At 39.1% G+C, this 24,047-nt stretch overlaps 1 protein-coding gene across 3 annotated transcripts in view; it reads right to left on the reverse strand.

Moving 5' to 3' along the window:
• The window catches only part of LOC109937079 (protein eva-1 homolog A), a 147,111-nt gene that overhangs the window by 67,394 nt on the left and 55,670 nt on the right, over nt 1–24,047 (reverse strand). Inside the window, exon 1 of one of the 3 annotated variants that reach the window (XM_048596585.1) lies at nt 11,200–11,299. The exons of the other annotated variants lie outside the window; for them this stretch is intronic. The gene's annotated coding sequence lies outside the window, so the exon portion shown is untranslated. Of the gene's footprint in view, nt 1–11,199; nt 11,300–24,047 lie in introns of those variants that run through there. 3 annotated transcript variants of the gene reach the window in all.

The raw sequence follows: 24,047 nt of genomic DNA on the forward strand, positions 1-24,047 counted from the left end.
TTTGTAACAAGAAGGAACACTTAAAAGCAGATTCTGCTGACTCTGCTGTATTAAAGAATATCAAGAAACAGCATCTGTCAAATTCTCAACTGTCCTCTTACACTCTTCGAATTAATTAAAAAGCTATCGCAAAATAGCTTTCAGTGATTAAAATCCAGCTAGTGATGGGAAACAGATTTCTTTTAAATTGTGATTATGTGTCTATTTTCAATATCACTCTTAACAGCTGCTGAATATGCTTGGAAATTTGTGAAATACCTTATCTTCAAGGACAGAAGGGTGTGAATCTACTGCATGGATTACATGAGCTAAGAAAGGAATGCATTCATTTTCCAATAGCAGAACATCGAGAGTATCCAAGATCAGTGTATTGAAAGGAACGAGCTCTTATGAGTGCAATTTTGCACTCTTGGCAGTTGGCAAGAGAGGTGGTGAAAATGGGAAATAAATGGACAATTTGGACCCAGAGAGGTACTTACACTTTACTTGCCCCCTCACAAATTAACTGCTGCCCAAAAGGATCCATTAGGGACTTCCTTGGTTTGCCAGCAATTTAAAATGCTAATGTGGTCAACAGCCACTTAAGAGCCTCAACTTACTGCCACCCCAAATACCTTCTCAGCAGACAAGAAAAGTAACTGGTCTCCCAACCAGGTAAGTAGGGCAACTTGCATATCGGGTTGAGGGGAGTGGGGGCGGTGAGGACCTTTATTTGCCTCAGTCTAGAGGCAATCAGGGGTACAGATGGAGAAGCAGGAGGGTGGCCTCTGATAGCCTTGCTGTTGCCTTCAACCCCACTGAGCTCCCTTCTCTATACAATCCCACCCTCTTGCAAATAATATATCCCTTGAAGTATAGGCCTTAACTGACAGTCTGAAAGGTCCAGACCATTTTCACTGACCATCAGCTTCTGTCAAGTCCTGTTGAGCCTACAATATAGGCCAAGAAGCTCACTGATCAAATCTTAAAGATGATCAGCGCACAAAACAACAAAGCTTTCTCAGTAGTGCGAACAGTAAGTCAGTCAACACATAAAACACCCAAATGCAGATTTAGCTTGAAACATGGAAGGCCTCAGCCATTGTCATTCATATCTACAATAGAGTTAAATCTTTTAATTTTATCATTCGTACATCATGGATACTGGCATTGTAACCAGAAAGGGTGCAAACAGTTAGATTTATGTCCTGCTCCCATGTCTGAAAGATGCTATTTTCACCAGTAGGGGAAATAGGGGACGTTGTGACTATCACATGAGGGAAATCAAAACTCAACAGGACCATTTGAACTCTGTGCTGAGTTTAAACAGCTCATTTTCACTGCAGCAAAAGCCTCAACTCATACCGTGATATTACAAACCTCTAGAAAGGTCATAAATGCTCCAGGCTGGTGGATAATATATGCCAAACTGTAAAGCTGTCAAAATATCTAAATGGTCAGCTTTTAAACTTTGAAATAAAGGCACTTGGCAGAGCCTGAGAGTTTAAAAAAAAAGCTATTCTTTGTTGACATAATTCCATGTGTTATCCTTACAGTCTGCTGCCTTTCACAACCTATCATTATCACTGTTTGTGAGGGTGGGGTGGTTTGGAATAGGAGAGAATGAGCTGCAGGCTCACAGTTTGAGTGACAGTTCAAATAGGTTAATAAAGGAATAGCCGTATTTGAGGTGGGGTTATGAACTATAGATATTTTTATGAGGCAATAAGTACTTGAGTGGACTAAAATGTATTGGATGGACTTTCATGAATGGGACTTTTTTAATAGAGTGCACAATGTAGTTGATATTTAGAGCTTTATTTTGTTGCAACTCAGCATGGTCTCTGATATCAGATGGTGGATATTAGATGCGTTGGCACATAGGGTGTGAAAGCAAAGAGTGACAATGGGGGTATTGGATCACATATTGGCACTTTGGAGTAGGGCTGTAAGGTCACGGTGATTGGCAGGAGTTATGGGTTGGCACAAAGAATATACGAGCTACTGGGAGTGGATTGAAATGAAGAATATGAGGGACATTGAGTTCGACAAGGAAGACATTTGGTGAGTATGGGTTTGAGGAATGGATGGGAATACTGAGGAGTTATGAGAGTTTGAAAGCCTAGTATAAAGAAATACAACTGGGACAAATTCCAAAGAACTGGGGCAGGCCTTATCAGCTTGGCATTCAGTGGTCCATAGCCACTTGTAATCTGCACCAGCAAAGCAGGTTGCCCAATCCACACCACGCTTCACCTCCTGCAACAAAATCATACCATTAGGGGCACTTTTTTCCCATCACATGTCCACCACGGTGGGAATATTCTCACTTAAGCTGTGTGTCAAGTGTCAAAAATGTGGCCAATTATGACAAGGGAGCTGCTATTCTGAAAGGCTAGGCAAAAAGGAAATGTTCACTTAATAACCACCGAGTTTATGTGGAGAAATAAGCACTGGCATACTGTCATTGACTTCTCATATGTCTAAAAATCCATGTGACTCCTTCTAAGTAATACCATACTAGCAACTGTTAGTATGCCCGTAGCTTAATCAGTTAGATAGTATAGTATAAAAGAAGCAATAACAAGTTGGCAACCTACTCCGTATCTCTCTCAATTCTTATTTCGATTGAAGCCCTCTGCAGCAGCAATGAAACAATAACTGTCCCACATAATGTGCAAAACATTACTGCTCTAAAACATTTACTTACATATAATTACAAAGCTCACAAGTACAGGATGCCATTGTTTAGATAAATACATTTTAGAAAAACAATCATATTTACCACAGCTTGTAAAATAAATTGAAATCATCATGAAGTTAAAAATGAAAGATCAACTCTTCACTGTACAAGTTATGGTACCTATTTATAATTCCTAAACATTCTCTTGGTTATGGAATTTTTCTTTTCAAATGCCCATGGTTTGATTGCTTTTATTGTATATTTCCTTGGACTGTGTCTGTGTGTACTTCATTCCATCTGTTATTGTCACCCTGTCTCTCCTCGTTTTTAGTATACAGGCGAGGAATGAAACAATTGTGGCTTCAAAACAGCTTCTAAAGTTATAGGCAAATTGCTGACAATGAATAAGTTAATGACTGATTGGCTGAAATAAAGCCAAGTATCCTCAGGGAATGTGATGACTGGTTTTGCTGCGATTTTATAATTTGTAACAGTTTAACCATCTTGAAAAGATTTCATGTAAAATTCCACAAACATTTCAGAGACAAAACAAAACACCTCATCCTGGAAGTCTGAAATAGCAACATTAAATGCAGGAAATGTACAGCAAATCAATCAGCATCTGAGAGATTAAACATGTAACCCCCACAGAATCAGCTTTCATCAAAGGCTACATGCAACAAATCTTTCATGAATTCCAGAAGCTTGTTTTTATGTCATTTAATCTTATATTCCCAGCTGTCTTTTCTCTGTGATCTTCACATGTTCCGGGTCACTTTTAAACTTTGTGAGTTTTGCTTTTGTTTCAATAAAGCATTATGCTCCTCATTTTAAAGTCCATGCAACCAATGCTATTACTTGGGCAAGACTGCACTGAAAGGGCCAAAAATTAAGCTAGGTTATGGGCGTGTTGAAAAATTGCTCTAAGTAAACTAATTAAAGCAGGAGACATGGGGACTGAACAGAGAGAAGGTTCTTTTTAAGTCTCTGGCTTCTCAGAGGTCTGGCTGAATTTTGTCAGTGCTATAGTTCATTAAATGAGGCACACCAAACTGTCAAATGAAAGATATAGTTTTCACTTTGAAAACCAAAACTTGTACATAACTTTTTTATATATACTGACTTATGGGATGTGGGCATCACTGGATGGACCAGCATTTATTACCCTTTATTACCCATACAGAGATGCCTTTGACAAAGTGGTGGTGAGCTGTCTTCTTGAACTTCTATAATCCATTTGCTGTAGGTACAATACAATACTGTTAGGGAGAGAATTCCAGGATTTTAACCCAGCAACACTGAAGAAACAGTGATATATTTCCAAGTCAGGATGTTGAGGAGCTTGGAGTAGAGCCTGCACATGGTGGTGTTCTCATATTTACTGCCCTTATCCTTCTAAACAGTAGCAGTTGTGGGTTTGGAAAGTGATGTCCTTGGTGAATGTCTGCAGTACATCCTGTAAATGGTGCACTACATTTCTGACTTGTGTCTTGTAGATGGTGGACAGGGAATCAGGAGGCGAGTCATTCTCTGCAAGATTCCCAGCCTTTGACCTGCTCTTGTAACCACAGTATTTATATGACTAGCCCAGTTCAGTTTCTGATCAATGGAATACGCAAAGATGTTGATAGTGAAGGATTCAGTAATGATTATACTATTGAATGTGGGGTGATGCCGTAGATTCCATTTTGTTTGAGATGGTAATGCCTGGCACTTGTGTGGTGCGAATGTTACTTCCCAAATCTGGATATTGTCCACATTTTGCTGCATTTGGACTTGGACTCCTTCAGTATCTGAGAAGTCACAAACGGTGCTGAACATTGTGCAGTCATCAGCAAACATTCCCAGTTCAGACTATACAATGGAAGGAAGGAGTAGGAATCCTGACATCAGTATCAAATACAGGTCCCAACCCCTGATCAATTGACCAACTAGAGTCATCAAATGACTGCTGACTGTCCACAGAAAATTCTAGTAAATCCTCTTTGCACCCTCTCAAATACCTTCACTCCCTTCATAGATCTGATAACCAGAACTGGACACAATACTCCAGTTGTAGCCTAACTAGAGTTTTACAAAATTTCAGATTAACTTCCTTATTTTTGTGCTCAAAGCCACTATTAATGAAGCCCAATATTCCATATGTTTTGGGGACCACACACATGAACATCTTGATCCTCTGTCACTGCACACTTTTGAACTAGGTGATTAAGTCTCCTTGCCTCTTCTTACGCCTTCTTCCAAAGTATGTCAATTGATACTTCTCCGTGTTAAACTGCACTATTACATCTGCCTATTATGCTAACCTACCTATGCCATGTTGCAGTCAATAACTATCACCCCAGTGCTTACCACTATTCCAAGTTTGATATCAAAGTTTGAAAATTTATTCAGTCTATCAACATTCAAGTCATTTAAATATAGAATTAAACAAAAAGTAGTCTGAGCACTAACGCTCAAAAAGGTATCACAGTCTACCATTCTTCAGCCTGAAAAATAACCATTTTCCATAGATCACTGTCCTTGGTCTTTAAGCCTTGTTTAAAAAAATCTAATTTGACAGTGACCAGGTATTTGAAAACCTTCAAATTTGTTAATCAATCCTTTATAAGTTATTTTGTCAAACACTTTCTTAAATCTCATAAGGACAGCATCCACAGCATTCCCTTCATCAACCTTCTACGTTACTTGATCAAACAATTCAAACAAATTAGGAAGCACAGTCAGCCTTCTGCAAATCCATGCTGGCTACTCTTAAATAACTGTTCCTAAAATTCTGGACTCTACTTATATCAAACTTACTGGCCTTTCAAAGCTAGGTCTGTGCCCATATCCATGCTTGAATAGGAGTGGCACTTTCCAATTCTCTGGCACATTCCCCATACCTTGGGAAGATTGGATGATTATCTAACTCCATCCCATTTCCTTTACCTACCTAGCAAGCAAGCCATCCAGGCCAAGTAATTACCTAGTAATCCACTCTCGTGTCCCCAGTTTTCCAATTGGATTTTGTTCCAATTAATTAAAAGCAAGAGAAGCAGTCACTTTTAAACTAAGGTTGCATGCCCAATAATGGAGAGAAAGCAGAATGTCTTCCAGCAGCGAAAGCGCTACAACTTTCTGGTGCAGGCAAGTTCAAACGTTGAGGCACATTTTCAACACTTCTAAAGTTTATAAATGCAAAAATGCTCACATCTGCCGGACTTTCAAATGATGAGCTGCAGCTAACTGTTTAGCCATAGTACATCCTCAGCAGCAGGGGTAGGGGTTGAGGGTATGAGAAGGTGTTAGAAGCAATGGAGCACTTACCACCTGACCTGTGCACATAGGTTTCAGCCTCTCTGACCACGTTTCAGGCAGAGTGAGAAAATGCCTGATAACTGCAAGTTTCCAGTTAGCCTGGAGGAGCAGACTCTGTCTAAATTAACCCAGTTAAGTACACACAAACTGCCTGCAGCCACGAGGTGTTGTGGAACCATCCTGACCTCCCGGAAAATGGTCAAGCATCTAGAATCAGCACATGGCAAGTAGTAGGAAATTCTGAGCCTGAATACCCAACTTGCCATGGAAATCCTGCCTCAGCTCTCTCCACAGACTTTAAGTAATCCAGCAGCTATCAATGAACAATATGTTCCCAGACATCATTTTTGAGACTTTATAGATCATTGATTTACTGTCAGTTGGCTGATTTGAGGCAACAGTCAAAACCAGAAAAATGACATATCTGCAGCTAGTTGCACTCTGATACTGTAAAAGAGTCTAAAACGTGACTTGTGATAGTCTATCTTATCAGTTCTCAAACAATGGCTGTAACTCATCTGTGCAGCAAGTTTGATTGAGCAATTCATTTCACAAGGTCCTGACATAACACATCAATCACAGGTAGTATTCAGACTGGACTTCACTACTGATTTTCTCCGTTCTATCTTAAAGCTGCTGACTCAGACTTGGATAAAGTTCCAAAGGACCAGCAGGCAATTTCAGCAAGCAGTGAAAACAGAACAGCAAGTCAAGAATGTCCTCAGCTACATATCAAGGTCATACCATGATAATCAAGAATGGGAACATTAGTTGATCTTGGTCCGTCAACAACGAACTTCCGACCTAAACCTCTTTAAGTGATGATACACTCATTTATGTCACGGCACTTTTGTTTACTTATAAATTTATGGCAAAAAGATGTTATTTTTATGATATAGAATACTAACTGAACCATGCCTATACCACTGCACATACCATTCATCATTTCAAAACTAACAATGTTATGAACCGTGATATATAGCAGCAAATTAAAGATGCATATGATGTGAGCAATACAGTATTAATGGGTTACTTCAATTTACATTAAGACAGGGTAAAGCTGATCAGCACTAATGCAGTGGAGGATAGTTCATATTTGTAGAAAATAGAGCTTAGAGCAATATGTTGAAGAAACAACAAAGGATCAGGTTACTTGGATTTAATATTATGTCATCAAAAAGGGATGATTGAGAACCTTGCATTACAGAAGCCATTAGGAAATAGCAACCATAATATGATTGAATTTCATGTTACATTTGAATATGATATAGTTCTTTCTGAAATTAGCATTTTAAATCTGCACATTGGAAATTATGAAGTTATGGGGGACAAATTGGTTATGATGAATTGGGAAAATATGCTAAAAGATTTGGCAGTTGATTTGAAGGTAAGGACTGGTATTTTTAAAAAATTTATATGGTCTACAACAAACTTAAATTCTTCTAAGGCACAAACATCCAATGCAAAAAGTGAATCAATGACAAAGAACAAAAGAAGTTAAAGATTTCATAACATCAACCCTGATTTCTCTCCACAGATGCTACCAGACCTGCTGAGCTTTCCTAGCAATTTTTGTTTTTGTTCATGAAAACAATGATTTAACTATCAATATCAACGCTACTCGTAGCTTCCTCTGCAATGGCTACAATGTTCAATTACAACAACTCAGACTGATTTGTGCATTTTTTAAAAAAAACTTGGGCTCACGTTTCATTACACCTTTGTGTGCATGTGTTGGGTTACTAATTCATCGCATATTTAACAATTAATAAACTCTTCCTTTAAACACAAGCAAGCCTGGTTAAATTGGTTCCTTTTATAAAGTAAGTTCTAATATCTGAATTTGAGAAGAGAAGGAATTTTTAATTTAACTTTATTGAGACGAACTGAGAGGGCAGGTAAATAAACACAGGGCACAGTTCATTCCTCCTTACTCAGAAACTTAAGATTTGCTGTCTCCTTTCTAGCATTGTAACAAATTGCGGAACCTCACCTAGAGTCTGGATGTGACATGGAAGAAAGGACAGTGACAACATGGCAAAGAAATTTATTAAGTGATAGGAATCAGAGTAATGGTGAAGAGTCTCTTTTAGCCTACAGTGAGGGTTACAGTGGGGTTCCCATAAATTGGTATTTCTTGACAAACATTAAGGACATACAGTAGGATATATAAGACACAATATCAAAATTTACAGATGGCACAAAATTGGAAGCATTGTGAAGTATTAGGAAGAGTGTTAAACATCAAAACGCTACAGACATACTGTTGGACAGTGCAGACAAGCAGCACATGAAATTTAACAAAAATAAGCAAAATTATTCATTTTGGTAGGAAGAACAAGAAAATGTGATACAAAATTAACGATAAATTTCTAGAGTAGGTGCTGGAAGTGGGACATAGGTGTAGATGTGTGCAAACCACTGAAGTGACAGAGCAAGTTGAAAGAGCCGTGAATTATGCGTACAGGATGCTGAGATTTATCAAAAGGAGAAAACAGCATGTAAGCAAGGGAGTTATAATAAACCTGTGTAAAACTCCTCAGCATGAGGCATACCAATCATGCATTTTTAAAATAAATTTAGATACAGAAAACATTTTAATGCTCATTCACTGTTAGTATCAGCACAAACCCAGCAAAATGGGCAAGCAGGAATTTTTTTGGTTTATTCTTTCCTGGGATGTAGGCATTGCTAGCAAGGCTGGCATTTATTGCTCATCCCTAATGCCCCTTGAACTGGGTGGCTTAGCAGCTTGGCTGCAACCTTCAGACACGTGCCTCCCAGACTTCTGGTTCTACGGTTTCTGTTTTGGTGTCTACAGCATCATATGCACCCCTTGATGCAAGCCACACCAGACAATTTCAGTGAGATTGAGATGGCAGATGTTGAGACTATGAAACAGAAGTATGCAGAGTGGGCAGATCATAATATCAGTCAGCACATTACACTTATTTGACTCCACATGTACCGGTTTCAGACTCAAGGCATCAGATAATTCTTTCTCTTATTCTCACACAACTGAACATGTGTTCCGCAGCGATAAGGATGCCCAGCCCCACGCCCAAAGAGTGCTATTTGAAAAAACCACTATCGCTTATTTTAAGGTTAGTTGCTGAATTAATAGAAGTGTTTAGAGACATGCACTGCTGTTCAATTGGTAAAGTCTATAGGGAATGGTGTGGCACATGGTGAAGTCTTTATATTTTATCTCTACAAATAATCTGCTCAAAGACTACATGCTATAACTCATGGGTGGGCAATAGTTTCCAGGCCTGCAACCTGAAACATGGCAGATACCATGCTGAGAAGATCAACAAAAAATGAAAACCTGTTCTAAGAGATAGGAAGGGAAGGAAGGATAACGGTTCTCAGCATAAGGCCATCAACCCAGGCCTACGCAATGTGCTCCCACCTCAACTGAAACCAACCTCTGCCAATGTTCAGTGTCTTGACAGAAGTCATGTTGTTTTTACTTTGTGCCAAGTCAACATAGGAAACCAGAGGATGGCTACAACTTGGTCATGATTCTGTTTGCAACCCATGCATATATGGGCAGTATAGGCATAATGAAAGCCATGTTGCAATATGCCTGTGACGGAACAGACTATTGAGTTGCATCAGTAATACTTCTGCCTGAACAACTGGACAATTCCTACTGTTCTCACCAGAGCACAGGTCATGGCCTATTATGGTCTGTTGCAGTATGCTTAGGGCAGGGCTAATGTTACTACCACTAACATGTGCTAGTAGCATGAAGTTTATTTGCTGCCTGTATCAGAAAGAACATGCATAAGTTAATCTCACATCACAATACCCCTCTCATGTTTTTGGAGGTTACTGAATTTTGATCCCTAGTCTCTCTTTGCACTCTCCCGCTCCTACAGATATATCCACTTTGTATTTTATCATGCCCCAATGTAATGCACTGATACTCAAATGAAGGGTTCTGCGTTGGAAGAAGACAGGTTGAGGGCCATTATAGTGTTACAATTGCAAAATTGATAACAATTTCATTAAGCCTAGAATGGACTGTTGTCATGAGTAGACAAAATACTAATGTATTCATGTGAATTTCTACATCTTTGTTTATGCAGACCTTAACTAAAAACAAACAATTGAGATTTAGCTGTGCTAAGACCAGAGGTAGAGGAATGTCAAATCAATAATTTATTCTAAAATTTTCCAGAACATGCAATGACAAGAAATCTTGTCCACTATTAGTATATGACAATAATCTGTAGGCAATGTTCCCAAAATTTTCAACAAACTTGTACTCTTTCAGGAATTGTGCCCATCAAAAAACTTCTATTAAAACTATATATAATCATCCCTGAAAAGCAAAGCTGTTTTGTGACCTTTTTCTACTGCATTTCAGTTCTGTTGTTGTTCATTTAAAAAGAGCACATATATTAAATTAATTTTAATACTCAACAAAGTAATTCAAAGGAATTGCATAAATCAAGTCATACTGGGCATTAAGTACACATCATCTGGATACAACTACCTTCTTTAAGTACTCAAATTTGATTTGTTATTACAGATTGTACTTCCCTAATATGGTATTCTCTGATCCAGCATATTCTGTTGGCACAAGTTCCACAATACTTCCGGTTTTCCAAACAAGCAGACTGTTTCTGAAATTACAGCATTGAACTGACAGGTAAATAGATCATCCATATTTTCTACAATAATTGCTTTCCAATTCACTTTATGTTGCACAGCACTTTTTAAACATATTTAAAAACTTCCATGCTAACACATGAACTCCTGTAACCCAGCAAGAATGTCAGGTTGCAGAGGTACAATCTGTAAATGAAATTTAAAGGGGAAAAAATAGTTCACTGTGCGTGCAAATGGTTTAGTCTGGGAGGTGTTAGTCTAGCAACACTGTAGCCAGCAGGTGGGAAAAGCTTGGATAGGCATGATATAGTGACACCCTCAGCCAATTTAAGCCCTGGATCTCATATTTATTCTGAAGGGAAGTCTTACATTTGAATCAGCTGGGAGCAGGAGGTTGGATAAGAGGAGGCTGCTTCGAGGGCTATGTGGGAACAACTCTGATTCCTTTTGGCCCTCCAAGGAAGATGAAAAACACAAGCATTCCTACGCTTCTTATCACCACAATCCTTTCATTATCCAACACCAACCGTTGTTGTGGTGAATGGCATTAAAAGTCATATCAGGGTCCAGACTATGTCAATAGATCCCAAAGTTTACAAATTAAAGAATCCCCTTACCTTCCAAGCACAGTTTCCTTCTATAGGAGTGGAATGGTTCCACATGCAAACATGTCAGGAATGCAATGAATGAACCACTTTCAAGCAGGGTTAATGTTGAATAAGGAATATCAAATGTGATTGTATACAAATGAAACTGAAGTTACGGTTCGGTGTCCTTAGAAATGTTTTTGTAACTGTATCAAGTGTTCTTCACACAAGAATTTCCTGTATTCAAGTATAACCGACCCATAACTGATCCTATTTCAATAAAGTATGAGATCAAAAGAACACACGCCCCCATTCCTTCCTGGTCACAGGAGAAGGAAGGGGTTTCAGTAAACCATCGTGAGTCATAGGAGAAACTTTATTTCACCCATTGTGAAAGAACATTAAGTGAGTCAGTAGTGCAATGTTAAAAGGCTTTGATCTATGAAGGTTAAGAAATCTATGCTTCCACGGTTGAGTTAACAATGCTTTGAGTCTTACTCAATATTGTAACTTCTACTAGCATCTGTATGGAGAAAATTCACTAAATTGGCAACTGAAGAATTTCCCCACCTACACAGAAAATTTGTTGGCAGTCCACTTTCATAACATTTTAGCTCCGCATTGCCAGGATGTTTACTCACTTGAGAAAGAAATAGCCTCAAAGTATTTGGTGGTGGTTGAGTTTCCAAAATCCCCTCCTACTCTAATATGTAATGTAACCTCTTGTGTTGCAAGAGAACAGCAATTGCAACATTTCAATTTACTGCATGAACTGCAGGAAACCGTCAAGGTGAATTATTGATATCATTAACAAAGAAATACCCTATGATGATCAGGAATTTCTGCTTTCAGGTTGTCAGGACTCTTAAGTGGTAGCTCAGTTTTGTGCAGCACGCTGTAATTACACTCTATCTTTCTTTAAATATAGCTACAAATGAAGTGATATTTGGTTTGTTTATATTTTGAATCACTGCAAGTTTGGTGAGTAAAGGACTGTATTTGTTTAAAAATTCTCATAAAATCAAGCATTGTTTGCTAGCAATTAGCATCTTACTTAAAATATCACTTTTAAGTTTTACAATTCTTCCAGGCTTGGGTGGGGCTAATCAAGCTCTCTGCTGGAGAGAAGGTGAGACCAGATTATTAAGTAACTGCAATAAAAAGTGTGGCGTGACTGTCAGATAGTAGACTTGTTTAAATCACAGAAGTATAAATAAACGATTTTAAGTGAGGTGTACAGAATGCAGTGGGAAAGAATGGAATCATTGCAATTTGGTGAGAACAGGAGTTCAGTGAGGGACAGAGGAAGATTCTTTATTCTTTTTCTACCTTTGTCAGCCTCCAGGCGGCAAAGAGTTGTAAAACTGCTGAGAAGGCCGAGTTTGAAAAAAAAACAAAGAGTAACGTTACAGGAGAATTGCTTTCTCGAATCTTCAGTTTGTAGTACAAAGGAAGGCTTACTTTATGGCAGGACAGCTCAGCCAGGTGGAATTCCCATCCTGTGGCATGTGGAAATCATTGAAGTATCATATAATCTAAATGAACATAGGTGCATGAAGAATCACGAGAGAAACTTGGGCTTTAGTGACTGGGATCAACTGTGGTTCATCGACAAAACGGACAGTTATATGGATAGCATGTTCAGAGAGGCGGTCACACCGCAGGTCAGGGGCTTACAGGCAAGTGTGGAATGCCTAACTGCCAGACAGTACAGGAGTCTCCTGAGGTTACACTTGAGCATCAGTTTCCATTCTGGATACTGGTGAGGGTTACAGTCCCTCAGCAAAGTACAGCATGCACCAGGCCTGTGGCACCACTTGTAGACCAGCTGTACAGCAGGGAAAGAAGAAGAATGAAGCACAGTAGTGAAAGTGCTTCGTTAGATATGCTTTAGAAAGGAAGATGCGGTCCTTCAGTCAGAATTGAGGGAGCTACATAGAAGATTAACAAACAGAACCTTATAAATAGCAGTTTCTAGAATACTCCTACAGCCACAGACTAGTGAGTAAGGAATTAGAAGGAGGATGAATGTGTTGATGGAAATATGATGCAAGAGGGATGGCTTCCAAGCTGAACAGATTGCACCTGAACAAAGTTGGGATTGAATTCCGTGGCAGAGCATTTTGTTGGCGCTGTTGGAAGGCTTTAAACAAGCTCTGCTGTGTATAGGAAACAGGGAAGCGTATTACAGCACAATACCAGGTTATTAATAACTGGAGTTGGAGTAAGGGAGAAAGTAAAACTTTCTAAATCAGGGTTACTGCAGGTATGTGAAGGGAAAATGTAATTACCCAAATATGGACTAGGATAATGTAAGCACTGAGGACAGAGAGGGCCAAGTATTCTTAGATTTTGTTCAGGTGAATTTTCTACAGTAATATGTGGTAAGTCCAACAAGAAAGGATTTACTGTTGGACCTGGTTCTTGGAGATGAATTGGATCCAGTAGATCGAGTGTCAGTGGGAAGCTGCTTAGAGAGCAGTGATCATTATTATAAAGTTTAGAATGATGGTGGAAAGGAATAATAGACAATCCAGAAGAAGAATAATTAACTGGGGGAACAGTCAATTTCAATGGAGCATGAGTAGAGTTGGCTAAAGGTTAGTGGAAAAAACTGTAGTTGAACAATGTGCATGTGAAAAGAATATTTACTCTTGTAGGTGGTCCAGATCTAGGGAGCACTGTTTTCAAATTCAGGATTGCCTTCAATGAAGGAATAGTTTGGATACAATTGTGGTATATTTCCTCAAAAGGAAAAATAGTGCAAACAAATGCAAAACTCGCCAGATGAAAAATGAGATAGAAAATTAAGACAATGAAAAATGTGCGCTTATGACGGGTGTCAGGTAAAAAATACAAATCAGAACCAAACTAAATACAAATATCCACAACATACAAATATGAAGTAGGAGCAGTGGGCTATTCAGTCCTTTAAGCCTGCTCCATCATTCAATATGACCACAGCTGGCCAATTTGCATTTAAAATTTCACATTCCATCTATCCCCTACAATCTCTGATTCGATGCTTAACAAGATTCTGTATACCTCTGCCTTAAAAATATTCGATGACCCTGATAACAAATAGAAGGGTCTCGACCCGAAATGTCAGCTTTCCTGTTCCTCTGATGCTGCCTGGCCTACTGTGCTCCTCCAGCTCCAAACTTTGTTATCTCTGACTCCAGCATCTGCAGTTCTTGCTATTTCAATGAGCCTGCTTGCACCGCCTTCTGAGACAGTTTTCCAAAGTCGCACAACTTTCAGAGGCAAAGAAATCTCTCATTTCTTTCTTAAAAGGGCAATCCCTAATTTGAAAACAGCGCTTCCTCGAAATGGACTGCCAAGCGTAAATATTCTTTGTTTTGATCAGATATTAAATTCTGTCACAAGTATTAAAATGTAAGTGCCTCATCAAGGAGGCATTATTGTCACTGCAGAGTCATTACATTTTATAAGTGGCTCAGCATTCCAAATTATGATCTGACTATTAATTTCTTTTTGTTATTCATGCTATCTTCATATCACTGCCAAGGCCAAGATTTATCAACCATCTCTAATTAAATTTGTAAAGTTATTGGCAAAGCACGTCCTTAAATAGCTGCAGTGCATGTAGTGTAGGTATTTTCCCAATGCATTTAAAAGGAAGGAGATCCAGAAAGACTGAAGGAATGGTGTGATCATTCCACACCATGAGGTAGTGGTGCTGCCATGCATCTGCAGTCCTTGTCCTTTTCTAGATAATAGAAATAGCAGATTTGGAACATGCTATAAAAGAACACTTTGAGAGTTACAGCACTGCATCTTGTATATAGTATGCACCTACCACCTCTGCCAGTGGTGGATGGGTTGCTAATCAAATCGTCTTTGCCTGGAATGATGTTGAGTGTTGTTGGAGCAGCGCTACTCCAGAAAAGTGGGGAATACTTCATAATACTCCTTACTGTGTCTTGTAGGTGATAGAAGGGCTGTGTTGAATTCAAGGTGACAGCTCATTACCACATTCACAGAGTAATGATGGATGCAAAACAAATCCTGATATTGCTAAGGTACCCACACTCATGGAATGATTTTTTTAAAGTAATTGTTTTCAGGAGAGAAATGAGAAAAACTGTAGAAAAACCAGGTGAGTGAGATATTAACATTATCCTACAAATGAAAAGAATGTATAAATCACGGGCCAGATCTTCTGGTATCTGGATACTACAAGATATGTATTAGATTCCCTGGAAGTCTCAATGCAATGACTCTGCAGGAATTGGCTGTGAAATCTGAACTTCTAACAGGAAATTCCTCTGCACCAAAGCATCCTCCAAAAAGCAGTCTCTGAATCTGAGTTAGGTTAAAGACTTCAGATGGTTCCAACTTACCTGGTGGATATCCTGGAAATGTTATCAGAAAACCCTACCTAACTCCCAAGTAGCTACTGACCCCACTCCCATCCTGACTCTCTGCAACTCTCCAACTCCACCCTGACCCTCAACTGCCCAACACAACTTCCCTATCCTACTTCCCTCTGACCACCATCTTCCCCTTTGAAATGCTGCCTCCTCTCTAAGTCTCTTACTCCACCTCAATTTTCTTCCTGATTTGACTCAATCTCACCATTTTAGTAACCTGGCACCCTTCGCACATGCCACCTTATCATGTGATTCTCCCTGAAACTCTACCCAACTGTTGCCCTAATTCCTTACCTCACCCATTCTGTCACTTACTAGAATACAGCAGTTACTTTCATAAAATGGGAGCAGGGCTTTTGTGCAGATCCTCTCCTCAGGCAATTATTCTGGCTGGTCAGCATCAGAAAGAGGGGGCTGAAAACTGACTGTAGAATTTGAGCCATTGTTTACTGCACCATCCGACTAATATGTTTTAGACTTGTAGCTTGCTCCTTTCTAACAATTATTCTTTGTACAAAAGTATCATAATTGCTCATTTTACAACTTCAGAGAGAAGGATACTACATCTTTTTAACCAATCAGCCATACAACTATTTTGTCAGCTGGATGAAAAAATGGAGTATCCTGCAGTTCTGAATCTAGGAAATGACTTTCAGTCTATCTCCTGTCAACTGTCAAATGGTACCTGGCAGCTGGCCTTGCTTGCATTAATTCAGCTCATTGAAATCGAAAAAATGCAACTGATTGACAGTCACAAACAGCTATGCTGCTTTTAGCACTAAGTCATATCTTTACTTACCAAAAACAATGCTTGCTTTCCCCAGTATCACAGACCTCTTACCAGTGAAAAGATGCAAGCTATATTGTGGAAAAGCAATAAAACAATCCATCCGGTTAGGGGGCAAACTTCAATCAACACAGCAGGAGAGTTAATGAGTTAACAAAACCTAGATCAATTTTTCCCATGGGATCATGTTTTAGTGCCTTATTATCGGCATATTTGTTATCATACAAAGCAGAAGCTTGCTATGCTTTGAAACCAGTTGCCTTTAAAACAGTTAGCATTTGAGAGATTGATTTCAGATCTGTTACCTCCTCGGTTGGCATAGTAACTAAAAGTGTTTTCTTCATCACAAAGTAATGCCTTCCTATCGAAACAGCCTGACACTTCCAACGATTAAGTGGCAGCAGCATAACCCAAGATGGGACAGACAAGAACACCGGTAGACAGTGCTATAATTAATCAGGGCTTTCAGCTAAATGTACAGTAACTTAATCCTGCACATTACAAGCAAGCCATTCATTTATACTTTATAACAACCACCAAGATATCAAAGGCATATGACTTTTATGTTGATATTTTTGTTTAGCCCAGTCAACTCCTTACAGGGTGAAATCAATTATCCTGCACTCCTACACCGTTCTCAAAGGGAGCACAGACTGGAGATAAGGGTATGACATTGTAGCTCATTATTTGGCCTATAATCCCTTTGAACACAGTTCCCTAATGGAAGCGTGGGATCAGTGATTTTAGTGTTGTTATGATTTTACACCCAATGCTCCCAGAGGAAGAAGCCGAACTCTGCCCACAGACATACGTGAAAATTATTCAAGTATTTTTGAGTCAGAGTAGATAGAGAGGAGTGGAGGAATAAGGAGCAAAGGACACAGATTTAAGATGATTAAGAATCAAAGATGAGGTTTTATTTTTATGCAGTGAGTGGTTAGAAACAGTAATGTGCTGGTTAAAAGTAGTTGAATCAGATTTATGTCTAACTTCTAAACTGGAACTGGATACACACCTGAAGATAAAATACCTGCAAGGAAAGGGTAGAGGATAGGAACAAGTTGAAATACTAGAATGTGGTTTAGACCAGACAAGCCAAATAGCCTCCTTCTGTGCTGTTTCTATGATTCAGTGCATTGCACTGTAGTAACTTTTGCACAAGAATATTAGGACTTTGGATGATGTCCTGGAGCTGCTCCTCACCAGGTAGAAATAGGACACTGCAAATACTCAAGGAAAAGGCTATCAAACTCTGACGACTGGAAATTGAAAGAAACAGTTTAAGTCAAACCTGTAGACATTATAGATATATACAATTTATAAAGAAATGCTGATAGGTTAAATAAGTGGACAAAAAGTTGGCAAATAGAGTATAATGTGGGAAAATGTTAAGTTCTTCATTTTGAAAGGGAGAACAAAAGACCGGAGTGTTAATTAAATGAAAAACAACTGCAAGAAGTTTCAACACAAAGGGATTATGCACAGCGAAGAAGGTTACTTCAGAGTACAACGGGTTCTTGATCAGATGGGCCAATGGGCAGAGGAATGGCAGATGGAGTTTAATTTAGATAAATGTGAGGTGCTAGATTTTAGAAAGGCAAATCAGGACAGGACTTATACACCTAATGGTAGGGTCCTGGAGTGTGTTGCTGAACAAAGAGACCTTGGAGTGCAGGTTCATAGTTCCTTGAAAGTAGAGTCGCAGATAGATAGGATAGTGAAGGCAGCATTTGGTATGTTTGCCTTTGTTGGTCACTGCATTGAGTATAGGAATTGGGAGGTCATGTTGTGGATGCACAGGACATTGGTTAGGCCACTTTTGAAATACTGCATGCAATTCTGGTGTCTCTGCTATAGGAAGGATGTTGTGACATTTGAAAGGATTCAGAAAAGATTTACAAGGATGTTGCTGGGGCTGGACAGTTTGAGCTATAGGGAGAGGCTGAATAGACTGGGGCTACTTTCACTGGAGTGTCGGAGGCTGAGGGGTGACCTTATGGAGGTTTATAAAATCATTACGGGCATGGATAGGGTGAATAAACAAAGTCTTTTCCCCAGGGAAGGGGAGTCCAAAACTAGAGGGCGTAGGTTTAAGGTGAGAGGGGAAAGATATAAAAGGGACCTAAGGCGCAATGTTTTCATGCAGAGGTTGGTGCGAGCATGGAACGAACTGCTCGATGAAGCGCTGCAGGCATCTGAATTTCCTAAAGCAGCCAGTTTTAATATGTTCAGAAACTGAGTGGTACATGCAGTTCCAGCATCAGAGTTAGCTCAGACTGACCTGGCGGAAACCTGCCTGGAGATTTTCAACAGAGTGATTTTACATACAGGTTAGATCGGGATTGTCGTACTTGCAGTAAATGAGATCGAGGGGACATCTGATAGAGGTGTAGAATATGAAACCAAATTTAGATAAAGTTGACAAAGAAAGTCTGTTGCAATTAACTGATAGTAGGACTGAGATAGATAGGTTCTTGATTATCAAGGGGATCAAGGGTTACGGGGAGAAAGCAGGAGAATGGGGGTGAGGAACTTATCAGCCATGATTGAATGACGGAGCAGACTTGATGGGCCGAATGGCCTAATTTCTGCTCCTATGTTTTCTGGTCTTAAAAGAGATAGCTATGAAGTTTTCAAGAAGATTTGTAGCTCATGTTGTGGATGAGGTTGTAGACATGCTTGACGAGCCAGTGGGTTTGGTTGCAAATGTTTGTCACCCTGCTAGGTAACATCGCCAGTGCCTCCAGTGAAGCATTTTCAAATTAAATGTTTGCAACCAAACCCACAACTCACCATGATAGCTCTGAGATTTGTGACAGAAGATACAGGGTTACGTGAAGAAGAAGGTCTTTATGAAACAAATGGTAATGGCATGGAACTCACTACCTGTGAGGAAGATGGCAGCAGAGATCATGAATGATAGTAAAATGAAATTGCATGGAATCTTGAAGGAGGGAAAAAGAAAACTTGTGAGGATTGACTAAAGCTCCACAGAGACCAAGTAAGAACTCGATGGACCAATTTTTTCTTCTTCTGCGTTAATATGATTATATAACCCCGAAACTCAGCAGAATTATTCTATGAGTCCCAAGGCCTAATTTCTGCAAGTTATGGCCTGAACATGAGCCTAAATATTTTCTACCCTTTCTCATATTCATCATAAGTATGTACTTATGTATCTTGAACATAATGTACATTGAATCTAAGGTAAAATGAAGTTTTAGTGGATTCAGGTACAACATTTTGAAAAATATAAAGCACAGATTTTATTTTGCCATAATTATTTTGAACTTGTGAACACATTCACCTGTGGAATTATTTTACAGCCGCAATGTTGCTGAGAGAAATCTAGTCTAAACCCAGCAATTTGCAATCCCTTGTGTTTAAGTGAGTGGGCAGAGCAATATCAATCAACCTCACAAAGATCTGGCAAAGATATTGGCACAACATGAAACTCACTCATACCATTACTTTGTGGGAACTGTGCAGTATAAATAAAGTCCACACCAGAGATGTGGTATTTCAGTATGAGTCTCCAAGAAATTGTGAATCATTATAATAAAAGAAATTTCCCATCAAATCTGAACCAACTCCTATCCCCTGGGTCAACAGAAAAACTGGGCTTAGTATCAAGTTTCCATCTGCTCATTTAAAATAAAATGAAGGCTTATCCCAGCATTTAAATCATCTCTCAACTTTGACCAGGATTTGCATAATTGCTAGCAGCAATATTTATCTCTAGTACCTACAGTTTTGTGCATCTAGGTGAAAATCACAATCCACATCCGCACAAAGTCTGTCACTTTTCTGTTTACCCAGTAGTCCAAGTACAGCATCCCAGAGGCAAACCAACAGAATTCATATCAGTCATGTGTGCCTACAATCTTACTGATATGCACATACTTTTTCCAGTGACTCACATGATGCTACGCAAGACGTTCCACACCTTTAAATTAAACAACAGATGAGTATTATTATCCCTTCAACATTCCTCAATAACAAGGAAGCAGGTTACCCTCCAGTGGTCAGAATAAGGGCCCTGACACAGCCAACTTGCTCATAGGGACAGATGAACTAGAAGACATTGTAAGACAGTCATAGTATTTAATGCAAACAATGCAGTAAATTAATTTATATTCCCATCTTTGATTGTGTCCTTTTTATTAAAGAAAATAAATTGGTCTTGCATTGATAATACAACCTCAGGGTATTCCAAGTGCTTTACATCCAATGGATTACTTTTGAAGTATAGTCACTGCTGTAACATAGGAAACATGACCGCCAGTTTACTGCACAGCAAACTTCTACTGACCACCATGGTGACAATAACCAGGCAATTTGCTTCATTTGGTTGGCATGTAATCTCACTCATTTCTTTCTTGAGAGTATAGTGTGGAAGTGTGGGATGGATGGCAGGCTGAAAAATAACCTTTAAAATTACAGCATGAACACTATTTCCAAGATTAATAAATCCTGGAATTGGTCTTGAATCCAGGGCTTTCTGGTTCAGAGGCAGGGGTGTTGAGCCACAAGACCTCCTTTAGCAGTAGTGGTTGAGGAGTGAAAAATGACCAGTTTGCTGGGGATAACTCACCTGGTGTACTTTTAAATACTGTGATAGGATCTTTTACAGGATCTTTATTGGCTTTCCACCTGAAAAATGTAGATGGGGTCTCAGCTTAACATCTAACCAGAAAGACGGTGCCTCTAACATTGAGTATTTATCTTGACTTTTGTGCTCAGGTCTAGAAGTTGGACTTGAAGTCCCAACTTCTGCCTCAGGGATGAGCATATTACCAACTGAGCCACAGCCAATGGTAATTTTCCTCAAATTTGGAATAGGGCGAGAGTATTTTTAGATGATTATATGTCTTTGTATTGATATATTGTGTTGTGGATGACCATGTGTGACTAGTATCCATCAAATTAGTACATGAGAAGGGTGAAAGCAAACTGTTCTCTATAAATTACAAGCATTGTCTGCTCCAGAAGTCCAACCTTCAAAGCCCAGCAAGTTCAGTAACTAGTCATCAGAGACACAATTACAAAGCCTAAATTAGAGCATTACATTTAGTGTTCACAGCTTGAGAATTGTCCACATTAGTGAATTAAATGTCATATATGAACTCTATGATATGCATATGAAGAGAAAAAGCTTAAATACTCTCAGTATATGGTTTTATTTAGTTCAGTAAAACAATGGATAGCAATACGATCTTCACAAATCTCATGTTCTTGCTGTTCATCCAATGAACTTGATCGAACTCAGGTTACATTTCATTTCTATGCTCAGAGGACAAAGATCTGGTATTAATTCACACATAACATAAAAGTTTGGAGTACAAGTCGGCCTGCTGTGCTATTGAATCAGATCTGATTCAATCTCAAGTCCAGGTTCCCACCTATCCCCCCAAAACCTTTTACCCCCTTGTTTACCATGAAATTATCTCTGCTTGAAAAATATTCAAAGATCCTGCACTAGCACATTTTGAGGAAGAGTTCCAAAATCTCATAAGCCTCAAAAAATTCTCCTCATATCCGGCTTATAAAGGGTGACCTCTTATTTTACATGGCAACCCCTAGTTCTGGATTGTCTCAAGTTGAAATAGCCTTTACACTTTCACCTTGTTATACCCTAACAGGATATTAGACTCCAACAGGTACAATCCTAGCCTATCTGACTTTTCCTTGCAAGACAACCTGCCCATTCCAGGTCCAGTCAACATTTTCTGAAATGCTTCCAAAGAATTTACATATTTCCTTAAATAAAGTGACCAATACTGTACATGGTGAGATGCATCATTAACACCCCATATAACCAAGGCATAATCTCCCTACTTTTGTGTTGAATTTCACTCACGAAAACAATAACTTTCTTGCTGTACTTGAAAACAAGTATTTTGTGATTCATGCACTAGAACACCCACATCCCTCTACATCTCAGAGCAATGCTGTTTAGACAATGTGAAATTTTTTTGTGAAAATGCCAAAATGGACAATATCACAATTTACTCATATTATACTCCATTCGCCACATCCTTTTTACTCACTTAACCTATTTTTATAACCTCATTATCTCCTCTTCATAACTTACTTTCCAACCCATCTTTGTTTCACCAATAAAGTTAGCATATCTTCAGTTCCTTCATTATTTGTGCAAAACATTGAGGCCTCAGCACTGGTCCCAGCGGCACACCACTTAGTAGATTTTGCTAACCAAAAAATGATCCATTTATGCCTACTCTGTTTACAGTTTGCTAACTAACCTTCTAATATGCCAACATATTATCTGTTACATATCATGAGCCTTTTTTTTGCAACAACAAGCACCTTATCGACAGCCATCTGGAAATCAAAGTGCAGTGCATCCTCTGGCTCTCCTTTGTCCACAGCACTTTACATCTTCATAGAACTTCAATAAATTGGTTAAATGTGATTTAATTATTCAATTAAATAATTATTCAACTATTGAAATTCAATTGATTTCATTTTCTGATATTTTAATTATTATTATTACGTGCATCATTCCCTTCCACATATCAACACTTCAAAACCACCAATTCTCAGTTTAATGTTTGCAACTGTACTAGAGAAAATGTTGTTTTGTCAACAGGGTGGAATTTTACCTCTTAACTATCTTAGTAATTTCGGTGTCAGATTCATGCCAAAGAAAGACACACCAAGATCAGTTTACTCTGAAATCCCTCCTTGTTAAAATCTGGGCATTTGTGCCAAATTAGGAGAACTGTATTACGGACAGCAAGGGAAAATAATGGATTTCAATGACCAGTACCAAGATTGCCTCAGTAGCATCTCTACTGACCAAGCTGGACAAGTACTGAATGATATACAAAAACATCTGTCAGAAGAAATCAGAGTTAACATTTCAGGTCCAGTGACCCTTCCTCACATGCTGCCAGACCTGCTGAGCTTTTCCAGCAACTTCTGATTTACAGCATCCGCAATTCTTTCAGTTTTTACTGAATGATATAGTTGAGCTTGCAACAGGTAGTGAGAGGAGCAACACAAGGGAAATGCTTGCAAGTCTATAAACTTAAACAGAGTAGTAACAGAGTTTGCAACAATATGCAAACAAGATGGCACCTGCTTTTAGCAGCACCTTATGTCACACAGTGTGGTTCAGAATCTGAGCAATATGCAAATATCTGGGGGAGGATTGACCTCATCCTCACTTATCCCACCCGCCTTTGTAAATATATATTTAGAGGAGTGATCACAACTCAGTCCTTGTGGAGCCAAAATGCCTTCTTCACATGTGGATACTTTCCATCATTTTAGAGCATCATAGAGTCGTACAGCACAGAAACAGACTGTTTGGCCCAACTCATCCTGCCAATCAGATTTCTTAAATTAAACTAGTCCAATTTGCCTGTGTTTAACCTGTATCCCTCTAAACCCCTCCTATCCATGTACCTGCCCAAAAATGTCTTTTAAACATTGTAAATGCACCCACCTCTAAAGCTGCCTCTGGCAGCTTGTTCCATATATGCACGATCCTCTGTGTGAAAAAGTTGCCCCTCAGGTCCCTTTTAAATCCTTCCCCTCTCACCTTAAACCTAATCCCTCTAGTTTTGGACTGACCTACCCTTGGAAAAACTCCTGGGCTATTGACTTCATCTATGCCCCTCATGATTTTATAAACTTCTACAAGGTCACCCCTCAGCCTCCAACACTCC

This window comes from Rhincodon typus, chromosome 5, assembly GCF_021869965.1.
Source record: "Rhincodon typus isolate 14 chromosome 5, sRhiTyp1.1, whole genome shotgun sequence".
Taxonomy (NCBI): Eukaryota; Metazoa; Chordata; class Chondrichthyes; order Orectolobiformes; family Rhincodontidae; genus Rhincodon; species Rhincodon typus.